Source organism: Corvus cornix, chromosome 13 (assembly GCF_000738735.6).
Source record: "Corvus cornix cornix isolate S_Up_H32 chromosome 13, ASM73873v5, whole genome shotgun sequence".
Taxonomy (NCBI): domain Eukaryota; kingdom Metazoa; phylum Chordata; class Aves; order Passeriformes; family Corvidae; genus Corvus; species Corvus cornix.
In genome coordinates this window covers 5,933,630-5,950,900 of record NC_046343.1, presented here as the reverse complement: position 1 = coordinate 5,950,900, position 17,271 = coordinate 5,933,630, and the positions used below count along the sequence as shown (strand labels likewise).

Here is a 17,271-nt window from a genome sequence, read left to right as displayed (position 1 = left end):
ACATATGTCCATCCATCTGCAGCCACACTCCATATGGGATCTGGGGCTTCTGGTGCATGGCAATGAGTGGGCAGAGGCTGGAGCCACGTTGTGTGTGCTGCTGGGTTTGGATGTCAGCGCTGTCAGGGGCTGCAGCGGGATGAGCATCCCTCGGGTTTCAGCTGCCCCTGGCATCGTGGTCATTGTGAGCTGTGACAGCACTGGGAGGGCAGAGCTCTGCGACTGGACACTCTCTCAAGAGGCTTGTACTGAGTGAATCCAAGGCAAATGGAACCTGGGCTAGGATTTCATGAAGAAGGGACCCAGTGGGCACAGTATTGCAGAGGCTATTGCCAGCTCTTCTTTATGTTTGTCCCATTCGGTACCTCTTTGCGCAACCAAATTATTAAATATATATTTCACATTAAATGATTCTACAAACTTGCAAAAAGCCATTTCAGTGGAAAGCAAGGGAACATACTCAGCTCTAAGTGCAAGGCAGAGGCTGCCATCACACGAACTTCCACTACAGGGGTTGGAGATAACTGGCTGGATCTCCTCATGCCGTCCCTGCTCCCTGCTCTCCTGTAAGACCTGTTATGGTCCATCTGCAAGAGTTGAAAGTGAAAATTCTGTCCCGTGCTACTTCCTCTTCCTCTATAGATCAGGACATTGAGAACAGCCCTGGGTTTAAAGGGAGCATGAGAGGCCACCTAGGATGTGCTCTCAGCCACAGATGTCCATCCTGGCTTAAAAACAGCTGCTGGCAGAGATGTCGCATCTCCCAGGCAATCTGTTCTCCTGCTGAACTACCCAGACTACTGGAAAGATTTCCCTAATATCTGCCCCAAAGCATCTCTTAATGCATCACCCATCTCATCCTTTCCATGCCCACTGCTGCTACACCTGCAGTCCAAATCAGGGCCACCCCAAACGTGCAGGAAAGGAACTGGAGGGCAACACAACACAGGGGCCATACTTGGATTTATGTGCCTGCCTCGCCTGCATACGTCATTCTGCGTTCAGCCTAAGCCTGCAGAATTTAACTGAAAGTCAAACTCCTTTTGTTTATTTAATGCCTGGATGTCTGTGAGTGTTGCTTCTTGGGCTTTGGACCTTCTTGCTGTCTGTGCTGGGTCATGGAGATGTCCCTGACACCAGTGCTGTTCATATCAAAGGAGTAGCTCCAAAATTCTGGGTGCAGCAGTCTTGTGATAGCTTTGTACTTATATGTGATAAGGGACAGAAAGCAGCCACTGTAAAGCACATGAGCCTGTCCCACCATTATCTCAAGAGATTTTCAGTATTTCACTTGCTTTCTCTCCTTGGTGTCTTCAATTTGGTGCATGAAAATATTCAGAGTATCTTGCCTGGTCAATGGGAGAATCCCAAGTTTTCATTTTTCTTTCTTTCTCTTTTTTTTTCTCTTGTGAGTTTTCTCAAGCTTAACTCTCCTAAATAATGACTAGGGAGGAGGACAGTGGACCAGAACAGACATGAAGGAGTTTGGACAACTGTCCTAAATTAGAGGACAGGTTTGCTTTGGAAATCCTATATGCATCACACTCTGTTACAGAAAGTTGGCTTTAACAGCAAATCTCTTGCAGCAGGGTGTCACTTCACTTCCACAGATTACTTGAAATGCTTTATTAATTCGATGACCTTGTGGGCTCTCAGAAAAAAAACATTTCTCAGTGTTTTGGGGAAAGAGAGCTTCTCTGAGCTAAAGGGACTGTTTTGTTGCACAGATTTATTGCTTGGCTGACTTAATTCACCATTCAAAGACGATGATTTTTAGCTGCTGGGCAGTGGGCCTTGCAATGTTGAAACTAATTAACTGCTAGGACTCTTCTGAGCAAGGCTGTTTTCTTACTGGGTTTTGGCTTTTTTTTAACCCACAGAAATGAAGCAAGCACGATCCTTGGAACACAGGTTGCATGGATACAATATCAGCACAGACACAGCCCCGTGCTGGATGACTCCGTGTCAAAGGAAGAAAGGCTGCCAGCTGTCCCCGCTGCCAGCGTGACACCACACAAAGGTAAGAGGAGAAAAGAGACAACATCTGAAGACAGGAGGGGTGCCAGGGCCATGACAAAGGGAGAACTCGGAGAATAGCAAGAGAGGTCTCCACTCTGCAGCTCTGGATCCACAGCCACCAAAGACCTGAGCTGTGGACCTGGCTGGCAGGCCAAGGTCAATGGCTCTGCAGCTGGAAAGTCCTCACACCTCTCTCCCCTTCTTTCATTCCCAGTCCTGGTGCTGCAGGCTGTATTTCTGAAAGAACCTTGAACCTCCTAGCTCAGATAGGTCTAAAGAGCAGTGCCTGCTGGCAGGACCTCAGCAAAGCCTTGAGAGGGAAGACAAGGAAGGGAAGAGGGGGTCACTCTGTCAGGATGCACCTGTCTGCAGGAAGTTACCGGTTGTTATCCCATCAGGGACTTCTGCTCATCAAAATATTTTCTGGGAAAAGTTTATAACCCCTGCAATATTTCCTGGTGATGTCAAAAGATGGCATAAACAGGCCTAGAAGCTCAAGCAGAGACAAATTTGGTGTCTGTGTGTTCCTTCCTACTGTGTTTTTGCAAAGCACTTCTGCCCTGCTCCTTGCTCTGAGTCCATAGAGCAAGTGAAATATAAATTGCTGCTGCTGACTGAAAGCATGGAATCCCTCACTGGCTCCAGGGGGCTCCCCATCTGTCTTTGTTCCCAACAGTTCGGTTACCTTTATCACCATTGTTAAATGCAGAGCTGCAAATACCATTACTGGTCATACAGAATGGCAACTCTCTTGACGTGCCTCAACCACAGTGGCCTTCCTCGACGGGCAGCAGGGAGCACAGGCCAGCCTCTCTCCCTCCTGTGAGTTTGGGCTGGGAGTGTCAGCCCCAGCTGTCAATTCACCTCTATCTCATTTTTTTCTTCCCTGCATTTCAGTTCAGATGTTTCCAGGAATTTCAGCCTTCTTCTGAAGCCTCACAGACTAGTTGCTCATTCTCGAAGCGCAGGAGTATAGAGCAGCACCCCTGGGTGTGTGATCAAGGAAGTCTTATGTCACTTGACTTGCTCTGAACAAAGGGGAAGTGCAGAGGATCAGCAGCATGTGGTCTCCTGACCTCTGCTTCCCATAGATGCTGGTGGATCTCACCTGGCCAGGAGCTCCAGAAGGACCGTGAGGTTTTCTGTCTGCTCATTCTCTAGGTGAAATAAGAGAACAGTTAGCGAAGGTTTGTCACAGAGAGGTTTTTGAATAAGAGAAAACAGAATCTGGTGGTTGTGAGAGCCCAAAATAGCACCTTGGGATATGTTGTACTCATGAGCTGCCCCATCTCTTAGCTCTCAGCCAGAGCATGTTCCAGCATCTCCTGACTTGGAAAGGTGTCCTTAGAAGCAGTACAGAACACAGTCAGGGTGTGAGTGGGACAGTGCTGAGGGCTGAGCATGACCCCTCAGGCATGGGGACAATGGGACAGACCAGCTCTCTTCAGTCCCTGACACTTCCTGCTGCGCCACTGAAGCCACTCTGGAAAGGAGCACACATGGTCCACATTTTTATCATTTTCCATCCATCCCCACATATCTCTTTCTGCCTGTGAGCACCTGTGTTTTTCTTCCCATCAAACTGTCCTTAGCAAAGTGCCAGGTGTACCTTTGTTGCCACTCTCATCCCAGCAGCGAAGGCTTTCTTTTGTTTAGCTGAAAGGGAGCCTGGGTCAAGGTTTTTACGTGCCAAGCAGAATCCAAAGACAAGAACACAAAGGTGAGCTCAGAGCCAGGATCTGGGCTGACAGTGGCAGCGGCAGGAGGGGCAGCACCATGCCGGGGACCAGGGAAAAGTGGATAACAAAGGGAGATGCCTGTGGGGGAAGGGATGGGAAGGCCGGGGGGGTCTCTCTCCGTGCAGTTGTTGGGTGATGGGGACACACCACGGCCAGGCAGCAGTCCCCAGGGCAGGGCCGGGCAGGAGCTCCTCGCCTGGAGCCCCGCAAAGCCCCGCTAGAGGCAGCTCTTGGTTTGCTCTGGGCATGGAGGAGCAGCCGGGCGCTGCGGGCAGGAGCGATGGAGCTGCTGCTGCCTGCCCCGACACACGGCCCTTCCTCCCCCGGGCAGCTGCAGCCCCTCGCCACAACCCACCCGGGGTCCCACAGCAAACTCAGCAGCCGCTTTTCTCCAAATACAGTGTGTTAAAGCCTGGGTGGGCAAAGAAACCCCGGTGGGAGCCAGCCTGAACCCAAAGGAGGAGGGGTTGCAGGGACATGGGGGGCTCAGGGGGCTGAAGTCGGCACCTGGGAGCAGCGATATCCGAAGGAGAAGGTTGGAATTTGAGCTGTGTGCCCCCATCCTACCCGCACCGAGAGCAATTCCCACCGCTGGCATCCTGCAGCAGGAGGTAAAAGCCAACAAGGAATGGATTTGGTTTGTCCTTTTTTCTCTGTAGATTAACAGATCCAGCTCTGACTGAAGTATTTAGTGATCACAGCGACTTAATGGCATGCGGAAAACATTCCCTGGCAATTACTCCTGCGCCGGTCTTGGCTCGCTGGGTGCTTCCCTTCGCACGGCGGATGGCAGGAGCAGCCTGCCACGGCACGCAGCCGTCCCCGGGGACGGGCAACCACAGCCCGGGTGGCACAAGCCCTGCCAGACGGATGCTACCTGCAGTGGTGCCCCTGCCTGCTGCGTGCCCTGGGAGGCCCTGGAGAGGCCGGATCCCCTCGCCCACCCTCCGCTTGGCGCAGGCTGCCAGGCAAGTCCTCGGTGGCCAGGAGGTCCTTGGCGGCCACCCACCCCTCTCTGTCGCACCGGGTTCAGCCTGGGTGAATTCCAGCGTTGCTCTTTTCATTTCAGAGCTGCAGGAGAAGCGGCTTATGGTCACCTTAAAGGAATAAACGATGCATAAAAATATTTGATCACTTAAGCCAAATGATTTGGCAAGCGCAGGCTCCCGCCGTACCCATCCTCCTCACAATTGTCTCATTATCCAGCCCTAAATCAAGCTGTCACAGCTTTTTTTTTTTGCTTGGAGGGGAGAGGGAGGGAGCTGCTTTCCAGTGTTCACCTCCAAAAGAGAAACCCTGAGCAGGGAGCGGGTCACTGAGCATCTTCCCGCCCCCTTCCCCCTCCGCCCGCTCCCGATCCGCCCGCGCCGCTGCTCCTCATCAATCGGATTGCGGAGCTGGCAGCGGGATGCGATCCCAGCGGCCGGAGCGAGGGCTGGTGCAGAGGCTGCAGGTCCACCCCGGCTCCGCCCGGGACCGGAGGTGCCTCGAAATGCCCTTCCCAAAGCCTCTGCCTTGGTCGCTTGCTGTCGCCGGGGAAGCATCCCGAGAAGGGGACACAGCTCATCAGTGGGGCAGGAAGCTCCCCAGGGATGGGGCCTCCATCCTTCTCAGGTGCCAAAATAAAGGGGGCTTGGATCCTGCTTGCTCCTGTTCGTGCCACGTGCAACAAGCGTCTGGAGAGCCTTCTCTTGCCTCAGCTGGGACAAGGGGCACTTGGAGCCCCTCATTTAGGGGCACACCTGCACTGTGGTAATCACATCAGCCCCTTTTCACAAGAAAACCATTGGGAATTGCACCAAGAGGCTCTTGATACAAGCAGGTCCCAGAGGGACAGCAAACATGGAGTCTTTCACTATCTGCTAGTCAAGAGAGAACCAAAACCTGTCTCTTTGGGAGCCTCAGTGTTTCATAGGGCCTACGAAAAGAAATCACCTGGGGACCTTTCTCCTGCATTCTCAGGACAATGGAGCATCCCTCACCCTACACACAGGGAAGCCCATCTCAGGAAGAGTCCTCCTCCTCCTCCTCCTCTGCACTCCCTAGGTGACACCCTGGATACTGTGCCAGACCTGTGTCATTCCCCAAGTCTGCTGAATTAATTAAACTAATAATTATTATTTTATTAACAAATTAATTAAAGACCCATTGATTCACTCTGCTGGGACAGTGAAACAGCTGCAAACTCATCTGTTCAGACGAGCACAGCCAGCCAGATGGAGCATTCCCTTTCTGCCTGCCCTGCACAGAGACAGCCCAAACCAGGCCTTTCCACCCAAGAAAACTTTCAACCCAAGGAGAATAAAGTGGGGAGCACGTGGAGTAAACACAGACCCTTGCATGCAAAGCTGCTCTGGATGGAGTTAACAAAAGATGTGCCATTTTCTCCTGCCAACAGCAGCCCAGCAGGCAGGGCAGGGCAGAGATGCTGGTTCTGGTGGGCAGGCTGGGACCTTGCTGGTGCCTGGGACCTGCTGTGCTGCTGCAGCCACCACCAGATCGGCTCTGAGCAGCTCTCGTGGGTGCCATGTTCAATCCACACTGTTTCATTTTGTTGCCTTTTTAATGCTGTCAAAACATGAGATACTCCTGCTGCTTTCACAGCCTTGCTAATTGGCTGCAAAGAGCAGATTTCTGTTCAAATTACAGCTACTTTTGAACTTTGAACTTGCCTTTAAAATCCAATTCCTACAAGGCTTTTGTCCCCACCCCTTGCGGAGCTGTGAAGCAGCATGAGCAACAACTCACTCCCACAGTGCTTTTTGGAGGACCAAGGGCAGTTCACACACCCTGCAGGGATCCTACGAGGGTTTTTCTGCTCTCATGCTCTTCACTGTGGGCTCCCCCCAGTCTCTGGGATCTCTGGAAACAGAGGACTGGGGAGCACATGTCAATCCATCACCTGGAAAATGCAAGCAAGACCCTCTCTGGGCAGCACCTCTTGGGCTGAACCTCTAGCAGATGCTGTTCTGTCTCCAGGGTTTCCCTTCTCCATGCTCCAGTGACTGTTCCTCTTGGATCACAGAGGTGCAGGTAATGCTGTGTACTGGGTGCTGAGTGAAGCACCTGCACGAGTCACAGTGACCCCTGTGCCCTCTGCCTGCCCTCCACCCACCCCCTGCCCAGTCACCTCTGCAGCTCAGGTGCTCTCAGCCTGTTTTCCAGCTCTGCCAAAGCATAATTTGAGCTGCACAGCAGGGCTGGAGCCTTCCCTATGGCACAGTCCTGGCAGACTCTGGTTTTCCTCAGAGGAGGCCAAACAGGAGCTCTGGAAAAGCCCAAATGAATCCAGAAGCAGCAGGAGAAGGGCTGGTGATCTGAGGTATCTCCAGGCTGAAAATGCAAGCCCCTCCAGGGAGACTGGGAAAATCACATTACAAGCCTTGCCTCTGCCCAGCCCCTCAGCAGAAGCAATGAGAGGAGGAATGGGGGAGCTGGACAAAGCCCCCTGGCCCCTCTCTGGTCATCCCTGAGCCCACACTAATGAAAAGCCAGGCAATGCCCACATGTGCAGTGCCAGGAGGACGAGCCCAGGATGGTGCCTGTACTAACACACACTCACAGCGCCAGTGTTTGCCAAGACCCTGTTGCTCAAGAAAATGAGCCTGAGTTTGCAAGGAGCTGTTTGCCAGAGCAGAAAATGTTGATCTCCAGCACATCCTTCACTCAACAGATGTTCCAGGTTCTGCTAAGCTGTAAAGAGACTGACGAAGAGTCCCTGATGGGTGCAGATGGTTTCAGCTCCATTAGCCATCAGTAACAACCCAAGGTGCTCTGACCATCGTGAACCACAAAACCAACTGCTGCTGGGCAGGGGCAAGAGCCAGCACTGGAGGCTGCTGGGGATGGGGGAGGAGAAGCTGGAGCTGCATGAAAAATCATGGCAAAAGCACCCACAGTGGGAGCAGTTGGAGCAACGATTCGGGGTTCCTACATTACTCGGTAATTTCGGATCACAGATGGAAATATCCAAGAGAAGCATCTCGTAAATCACACAGTCTGTGGTTTTTCCCTTTTCGCCTGCTGTGTTATGATGGAAAATTGCAGCCGGTGTTTCCAAAAGCCATGAAATACCACGCAGGCCCTGGCAGGTTCACGTCCAGCTGAAGCAAACTCCACTCCAGCGTGAGGCTTGCCTCCAAAAGGGTCACTGAACCCAACAGCTGTGTTTTGCTGACTGGAATTTGCACCTTTCCCCAGCTCACGGGGCTGCTCTCACCTCTTTCCCATCAGCATTGATTTCGAGTTGGTTGTGTGCCAGCCTTGCACCCCTTGAACACAACTGAAACCAGAGGATTTCTGATAGAAGACAAGGAAAAAGGCATGAACAGGTGGCTTTGAGAGAAAGAAAGGGATTTTTTATATGATTCTGCAATAAAAAGGGAGAAGATGAAGACTTTGCTAAAAATTACCACGCAGCACCGAGCAAGAGAGGATACTTGGGCCCAGACGTTCTTCTCTGCTGCTGCTTCCCTCCTTGGCCAGGAGAAAGCACAGGGAGTGCCACAGCAGACAGCACTTGGTGCCATGGCTCTGCCTTCAGAACCACGCTCTCCATCTGCTCAGTCCCAGCAGCACAGGGGCAAATTGTCACCAGCACAGTGGTAAAACTGTCACCATCCTGCCTCTGATGCTTCCCTGCTGCCTCTCTCCCCTCTCCAAGCCCAGGAGCTGTCCCATTTACCCACAGGGCTCAGGGTAAGCACTGCCCCATGGACTGGGAGCAGCAGCATCTTCATGTCACAGCCCAGGACACACTGGGGTTGAGGATGCGTCCCCTTGATTACCCTGGAGCTATGCTAATGGCTTTCTGTTTTAATTACATGGAAGTCTTACCGTGCTGCAGGGGCTGGTTAATGCTGCACGGCACAGAGGAAGGCCTGTGCATCACTGACAGCCTTTTTTTTTTTTTTGCATAATAAAGGTAAAGTGGCACTGGGGACATGTGTCTTTTATGGACCGAGGTCAGCTGCCTGCAGGTCCTGAGAGCCATGAGAGGGAGGGGAGAGGGAGGGAAGGAAGGCAAAGTAAACAGATAAATCCCTGGAACATATGGCCTGTGCTCGGTATCTTTACGCATGAGGCACCCCACTTAATAAAAGTTTAGGATGGAAAAGCCAAATAAAATTGATAATCTGCCCAGGGAGGGTGATTCAGATGAAGTAAGCACATTACAAGGGGGTGACTGATTTACAATTTTCTTCTATTTGTGGTTTTATGACTATTACAGTTATTCTTGTGAATATAATTCATTACTGTGCTATTATTCCCAGAAGTGAAAATCAAAGGTTTATCAGCCGACACCAGCAAGCATGAAATACTGCCCCAACACACAGCTCCGTGCTGGAATCACAGCTCAAAACCAGATGGGAAGGCAGAAGCTGAGCACTCACCTCTCCCCATCCCCAGGTCCCCTGCTGGGACACAGGCAGGGGCAGGCAGCCCAGAGCCAGCAGCATCTCCCAGCTGGGCAAGGAGCAGGCAGTGAAGCAGACCTGTGTGAGCAAGATCTCATCCTCCAAGAGATGATGGACACAGGAGTGGCTCAGTTATTTGGAAAAAGGCAACATTGGTGAGTGCACTGCTGGGTAGCCCTGGGCAGGCACAGACTGGGGGGACCTACAGGAGCTGGTACCAAAGGGATCAGGCACGCTGCCTCTCCTGGGGGCATGGCAGGCTCCGGGTGTGGCTTTGGGCACAGATCCCACTGTGCTGCCAGGTGCTGGCAGGGCAGGGTGGTGGGCTTGAAACCAAGACAACATGGCCTGCAGCCAGAAAGAGTGGCTTAAGGGCAGGGTTTTATTTACACTCACAGCTCTAGCTGGGAGAAACGGACTGAACCAGGGATTTATCCAACATAAAAGCAGTGAAGAGAGTACTAAAATGTACTTGAGGTTGCTGCTCACTGGATACCTGATTCTGTAGCTCACATGTAACATAAAAGCCATCATTCCTATGGTGTGGTTTCTCCAGCAGCAGCTGAAGCCCAGCCCCAGCCAGCTGCTGGTGCAGCTTGATGGCACAGCCCTCCCTGGCTGCATCCTGTGGGCTTTCAGGCTTTGTCACTCCTGCGTGCCAGCCTCAGCTGTGAAAACCAAGAGAAATCTCTTCCAGCCTCCTTTTTCTCCTCATTTCAACAAGTTTTTTCTGAAGAGACACCCTTTGCTTTCTCCATGACAGATCCTCATCCCAAAGGCTTCTTTGCAGCACTCCAGATGTGCCTGACATTCTGCTCCAGCACCAGGAGATACCAGCTCTTGCTTAAAAAACCTCCAGAAGCTGATGGCAAAAAGAGCGCAGCACAGAGACCCTGCAATAATCCCTGGTGAAAGAGGAGAGAGGAGAGAGGGGAGAGGGGAGAGAGAGGAGAGAGGAGAGAGGAGAGAGGGAGAGGAGAGAGAGGGGAGATGGGAGATGGGAGAGAAGGGAGAGGAGAGAGAGGGGAGATGGGAGATGGGAGAGAAGGGAGAGGGGAGAGGAGAGAGGAGAGAGGAGAGAGGAGAGAGGAGAGAGGAGAGAGGAGAGAGGAGAGAGGAGAGAGGAGAGAGGAGAGAGGAGAGAGGAGAGAGGAGAGAGGAGAGAGGAGAGGAGAGGAGAGGAGAGGAGAGGAGAGGAGAGGAGAGGAGAGGAGAGGAGAGGAGGTGAAGCCCCAAATCAGTATGTCTGGGCCAGATCAAGGGCCCCTTCAGCCCAATATCCCAGTGCTGGTTCTGGAAGAGTGGATGTAATGGAGAGAACAGACAGTCTGGAGGGACATTTCCCTGGCATCCTCCCATCTGGGTCCCAGAGCTTGTCTCAATGCTTAATAGCTCTTGATGGGTTTTTTTTTTCTTCCTCGAATTTGTCTAATCACTTTCTGAAGCCTTGTAAAGTTTTGGCATTGCCAGTATCATCTTGTAATTAGTCTCCAGCTGAAGGACACGCTGTGGGTGGAGGTTCGTGTGCTTTCACAGCCTCGGTCTGTGACACTGGGGTCTGAGTCACGTCTGAGGGTGGGAAATGCAAACACAGGAGCCAGGAGTTTACTCCTCATCACTACAGAGTGCCACAGTGGGAACAGAGTCTCCAAAGTCTGAATTGCTTAAGAGGAAATAAAACCATCACAGCTGCATTGTCAGAGTTTGTCCTCAGCTCTCTGCTCTCTCCCTAAAAGATGTGGCATTCCCTAGAAGTGGCACGTCCCAGATGAAAACAAGCCATCAGGATGAGCCACAATTGCTGTTTAACTGCTTTAGATCAGGAAAAAACCCCAAACCCAGACATTAACAAATGTGCCCGTTGCACTGGGGTGAGCTGAGCCTCTGCCTGCCTTCAAAGTGAAGCACATGTCAAGTGCTCTGCTGAGAAGGGCAGTTTGGTGAGGCCAAGAGCTCTGACAGAGAAATGCAACCAGCTCAGCAAAGCCTAATGCAGCCCCTCCTGTGGCCCCTCAGACTGGCAGTGCCAGCTCAGGCCATTCTTCCCCATCCCATTGCCCCAGCCAAGCACCAGGCTGGGGCTGTCCTTGGCATCCCCAGTGCTGCTGGCACAGTGGCTTCCAGCAGCAGCTCCAACCGGACATGCGCAAAATAAATCCCATTAAGCTGCAAACTGCATCAAGTAAAGGCAAATCAGCTGCAGCAATAACCGTGAACTTCCCCTGCTGGAGGCTGGGGACAGGGTGCAGTGGGGCCCCCAAAGTGCCCGGCGAGGACACAGCTCCAGACTGAGCTAATGACACATGTGTGGCCAAGGGACTATAGCATCGTGGTTAATTGTGATGAGCAATAAAATTCCAGCTGGGGATGAAGGTCCCAGCGCCTGCCAATTAGTCCTGGCATCCTGAAGACAGGCTGTAATGGGATTATTGAACCAGTCCTATTATGCACTAAAGCGTTCAGGGAAGCTCGCCACTGTGCCTGGAGAGCTGCTGGGAGCGACGTGCACAGAGCTCCTGCTGGGAAGGGATGGAACCAGGCACCCACCCACCCTCCCCACAGAAAACAAGCACTTCTCTTACTCCCTGGCTGAAATATTCAGCATGCCAAAGGGGTTTGAGTCAGTGGGCAGTGACCAAGATTTCGCTGTTTAAAATGAAAATGGATTTGTTTTCTCTCTTGAACAACAAACCCAAAGGAGCTGCATCAGACCCCAGCTGAGAACACTTAAAAGGCAGTGCCGGAGCAAGAAGCTGTTTGCTTGGCCATCTTGCTGTAATGGCAGGTATTTGTGATTTGGAGCTTTTTCCTTGGCAGCCCTGATGAGATTTCATGTTTATAACATCACAGTTCAGGGTGTGAGGATGGGCTCAGCCTGCCAGAGGAGCCACTTGCTGTCTCCAGCTCACAGAAGACATTTGGAGCCGGTGGGTTCACCACGGCAGATGATGCAGGAAGCTTCCTGCAGACTCCTCATCTCAGCAGCTGCCGAAAATACATGACCCTCTGGCTGTGCTTGCTGCAAGTATTGATGGAGAGATCTCTCTTTGATGGGAAAGAGACCAGATCTGTTGTTTAGATGACAGCAACCCTGGCAAACCCCGGGCATGGAGAGGCGCAGATGTGTCTGCTGTGAGTGCTGCCTCCCCCAGTGCCTCCCAAGGGGGAGCCCAAAGGCAGGGACCACATCTGGTGTGCGCCAGTACCACAGCCCACACAGTGCCACCCTCCGCCCTTCCTGGAGCTCTGAGGCCACTAATCACCCCAGAGAGCCCCTGGCCTGATCTGGAGCTGAGGTCTTCTGGATTGTCACACAGTTCCCATGGCCCCTGTCCCCTCAGTGCCATCAATCACTGCTTGTGGGTGAAGGGCCAAAATGTGGTTCCATTTTGCATGCTCAGCCAAAGAGATGAAGAAATTCTGCACTGAGAGAGGGCATTTCCTGATCATGGCTCACTCCAAAGCATCTCCTCCTCTGGAGCAAGGACCTGGCTGTCAAAGGGCTCTTCCACCTCCTCAATGGAGGGATATGGGAGCTTGCTGCTGCTGCTCCAGCCCCTCCACTTGGCCCCATCCCCTCAGCAGTGCTGCTCCTGCAGGACCTGGGGACAGGAGCCCAGGCAAGCCAGGGATTGTGCCTGTCTTGGGCAGGACCACCACCACAGCAGTGGATGCCAGAACTGAGTCAGACACCATTTATTAGGCAATAAGGGTCAGAGAAAGTGGAAAATGAGTGAGGTGGGAGAGGATGGGTTCTGGGTTGTGTCTGCAGGAAGAATTAGCAGGACATGGTTTATAGGGATGAAAAGCTTTTTTATTATAAGGACAATATTTAGTGCCTGTGACTGCAGGAGAGGAAATGCTGCTGCTTTTCCCCCTGCTCAACACAGAGCCAGGACTCCTCCAGCTGACCTGGTGGAGTGCAGCCACCACAGTTGAGACTGTGCATCATCCAGGGAAAAGTTAGGAAAGGTCCTGCTGCCAGATCAAGGCTGCTCTGCCCACGCTGAGCTGCAGCCAACCACTCTTTAAAGAGCTTCAAGAGGGTCTCAGTTTTATCTCCAGTCCATAAGGAGCTTTGCTTTTCTGTCTGGAAGCCTGGGCATGAGGTGCCTTGAGGTTAGGATTTATTTCACCTTTCATTTATCATCCTGGACAGACATCCCCAGGCTCCTGGGAAGGTCTATGTGAGCTGTTTAACTTCAGCCAGCTCAGCCAAGATGATGTGCACATCTCGGAGCCCAGACAGATGCAGGGAATGCCCTGGGAGCTGCCCGTGACACGACCTGCTCTGCTGTCCCCACGAGGCCAAGCAACAGTGACAGCCCACAGCAACGCTCCAAACTGACTCTGAAGCTATCATTTCCAGTGCATTAATTCCTACTCATTATTGATCACCTTGTAACATGCTGGGACTGTGCCGTGCTCCACTGGCCCTGAGTTATGGACCCATCAACGTCTGGCTGCAGAAAAGGAACTGCCCTCAGGAGCCACCCTCCTGTCATAGGGAGAGGAGAGGAGAGGAGAGGAGAGGAGAGGAGAGGAGAGGAGAGGAGAGGAGAGGAGAGGAGAGGAGAGGAGAGGAGAGGAGAGGAGAGGAGAGGAGAGGAGAGGAGAGGAGAGGAGAGGAGAGGAGAGGAGAGGAGAGGAGAGGAGAGGAGAGGAGAGGAGAGGAGAGGAGAGGAGAGGAGAGGAGAGGAAAGGCTCATCAGGTTGCAATCCTAACATGTCCATTGACAGTAGTTACCTGCTCCTAACAGAGCATAACATGCTCACCACACAGCTGATCACTACAGTGGATTCAGCTATGGGTGGAACACAGCCCTTTGTTCATGCACTCCTGAGTTATTTGGGAGCCAGAGAGGAGAAGAAGACCAGGGCACATCAGCTGACATTTTTAAAGATTTTAGGGTTAGCAACCAGGACTTATCCTGAGTCACAGGTGCCCTGCGGGGTCTCCTCGATACTCTCAGCAGCCTGTGCAGCCTCGTGGAACATGCAGGCAGCGAGGGGACAGGGGGAGGCTCAGTGTTGGAGAAACAGAACTTTGATTTCTTAAAAATTAGATGCTCAAGGGCTCAGCTCCCACTCGGGACCCGGGTGCAAGAGCCACACACATGCTGCAAGAGTGGGTCTCTGCGGCTGGGGAACACACCATCGGCAGCTGCTGTGGACACTGCAGGGAGGAGAAACATCCCAGGGTTCGCTCCTCACGTCCAGGGTGAGAAATGGGGGAGCAGGAGCCGTGTCCCCTCTGCAGCGCTTTGAGCGGTTAAAGTGCATCAAAGGACAGAGCAGCTGCGGCATCATCTGCTCTGGAGATGCTAGCAAGGACGGAGGGAGGGAGGGAGGGAGGGAGGGAGCAGCCTCTCTCTGCCCGTCTGACGGTGTCTGGGGCTGGTGGCAGTGGCTTGAGCATCCCTCAGAAGGACGCAGAGCCGACTCACAGCGCTGAGGACAGCGGCCAGAGGAGAGGACTCGCTCTGGGTCGTGCCGGGGGTGCTGAGCCCTCTGAGCCTCGCACCGGGCTCTGAGCTGCGCTGGGAGCAGCGTGCACTGAGCCCGGGGCTCTCGCTTGTGTCCCGCGGCACCACGAAGGCTCCTCACCCCGAGGAGAGCACACCAGGGTGTCCCCAGGGCACTGATGGGGTCCCTGGGCTGGGGGGAAGGACGCAGAGCCGGTGGCCTCCTCGGGATAGGCGGGAGCAGAGTCGAGGTCACATCAGGACAAGATCCAGTTGCTCAAGCAGGCTGTGAGCAGCAGCATTTCCCCCAATGAATTCCCTCTCATTTGGCTTTGTCTTTCCTCTTACCACTTTTCCCACCCTGAAGGACTTTCTGCACAAAGCAGGGGGCTCTTCCCATGTTTCAAGACATCGCCTCCCTGCCACCTGCTGCTAGTGGCAAGATAAGCCTGGGTTTTGGGAGGGGTGGCAAGCAGTTTCGCATGCACCAGGGAGCAAAGGGATGCCAAACACAGACAAGGACAACAAGGGGCTTGAGGTGAGCTGCCCAGAAAATATTGTGAGTTGCAATGTCGACTGCACAGACTCACTGCTTGAAAAAGAGTGACAGGTTTCCTTCTGTCAGAAGAGCTCATGTGCCTTCAGATGACCTGCCTGAGACATGAGAGAGAACAAGAGGGGCTGGCTCTGCTCTCTTTGGGACAAGCATCCCCTGTAATGCTGCTCCTGGCAGAGCTCACACCCACCTCCGTGACTGTTCCATCACCAGGCAAAACTGCTCCTGCCTTGAGCAGCTGCTCAGCTCTGGACACCTGAACAAACACTCCAAGAAAGCAGAAATCTCCACTGTGGGACACTGCGCTGAGCAATGGCTGCACACACCAGCTTCCTGTAGGTAATATGCATAATTTCTCTTGTAAGTAATTTTCATGAGCTGCAGACTCAGAAATGCCAGTCTCTTGGCTTCGTCAGAAACCAGAGCAGCTCTGCATATGCATTAAAACCCAGCACACGCAGTTTATCTTAAACTACCTGAACTTCTTGTTCTAGTGCAGTATCTGCCAGCATCCATCCACCCTGGGAGGCGTAACACGGCATCTCTCTGCTCAGAGCCCTGGTCCCTCAGGGCGTCGGTGGTTTAGATCATAATTCCTCAATAAGACACAAGCAGTTGGAAAAAAACCAGTAAACACACCACAAAAATGACAGGGAGCCTGCCAGCACATATGGAGAAAAGGCAAAGCAAGTTCTGGGCTTCCCACCCCTGCTCTCTTGAGTGTCGTGTTAAATTCCCAAACCGACTCCAGGCAAAGCCCAGATGTTTTGCAGCCATGCAGTGGGAATTGTTCTTGTCCCCGTGCTTCCATCACAACATTTTCATTTTTAGAGGCTCTTAATTAGCCACTTCATCTCTTGCCAAGCCCTCTTCGGTTTTGCAGCCTGCATGTTGGGATGGGGCCACCCTGGCTGCAGAATCCCAGCAGCCCCATTCCCACAGGACCATTCCAGTTCCCTCTATAACCCCTATGGAAATACACAGCAGCACATCCCTCCAGCCCCCCAAATATGTTTTCCAAGTCATTTATTTGTAAGGGACTTAGCAGCAGGCTTAAAACTTTCCTTTTTGACTCCGTAACTCCAAAGCACTGATGCTATAAACAAACAGCAAAACCTCAAACCTCTGGGCGGAGGTTCCTCCTTTGGAGTGATCCCCTCTGCAGCCAGGCTCCTCCCCAGGGCTGAGGTGCTGCAGGGGCACCTGCAGACCTCTGGCAGAGCTCAGAGGGGGTTGCATATCCTCTCTCAGCCCACACAAGAGAGGGGATGGTGGTGTCCCCTTCCCACTAACATCCAACGAAGGAGGGCAAGCGCAGGGATGAAGCAGGACCTAAAGCATCACGGGGCTCCTCAGTGACTCAGAGGAGGAGCAGCCAAACAGAGCTTCCTTTATTGATTTATTTATAGAGAATGAGATATTAATGCAAGACCTGTTGTTTGAACAGGTTTCTCCTCGCTGTGCCGAGAGAGAAGCCCTGCGGTGAGGGGGTTGTGTGGGGAGGCGTGTGTGGAGTGCTAATCCCTGCCCGGTCCCCTCGTCCCCTCCTCACTCCATCTGTTCCTTCAGATGATTCACTGCAACTTCTCAACTTCCTATTCCCCTTTCCCCACCCTGAGCAGGGAGTAGCTGGCAATTAAAATATTAGCAGGGGGGAAACATTTCATAATGCACATGATTATTCCTTAGTCCGAGGAATTTAATTAGCTGAACACATGGAAGACCAAGTTTTGCAGGTCAGACCCCACAGACTGACGCTGAGACCTCACTGGCCGCCTTCTCCTGCCCACAATGTGCCTGGGACGCTCTGTTATTGCTGGGTCAGAGCTTGTGCCTCCAGATTTTCCTGCAGCTTTATTATTATTTTTATGTCTTGAGTTTTACAATACACAGGCTTTACAGCAAGGTACTTTCTGTGATGTTTTAGCTTTGGTTTTTGCTCAGTAGCATAACAAGGTGATGGGATTTATGGGCAGCTCTGGGTTTTCTGTTACAGCTTTCCTTAGCAAGATCATCACTTTTGCTACTATCCTTGCTGGCCTTTTTCTCTGGCTTTGGTCGTCACCAGGAGTCAC

The 17,271-nt window shown here is 52.6% G+C and overlaps 1 long non-coding RNA gene across 1 annotated transcript; it reads left to right on the top strand.

Annotated features, from left to right (window-relative positions):
- The first annotated feature begins 1,493 nt into the window (after positions 1–1,493).
- LOC109144606 lies at positions 1,494–10,128 on the top strand. The gene is made up of 3 exons (XR_002045473.3): positions 1,494–2,020; positions 9,032–9,330; positions 9,939–10,128. It is a non-coding gene; the product is annotated as an uncharacterized LOC109144606 (long non-coding RNA).
- The last annotated feature ends 7,143 nt before the right edge of the window (positions 10,129–17,271 follow it).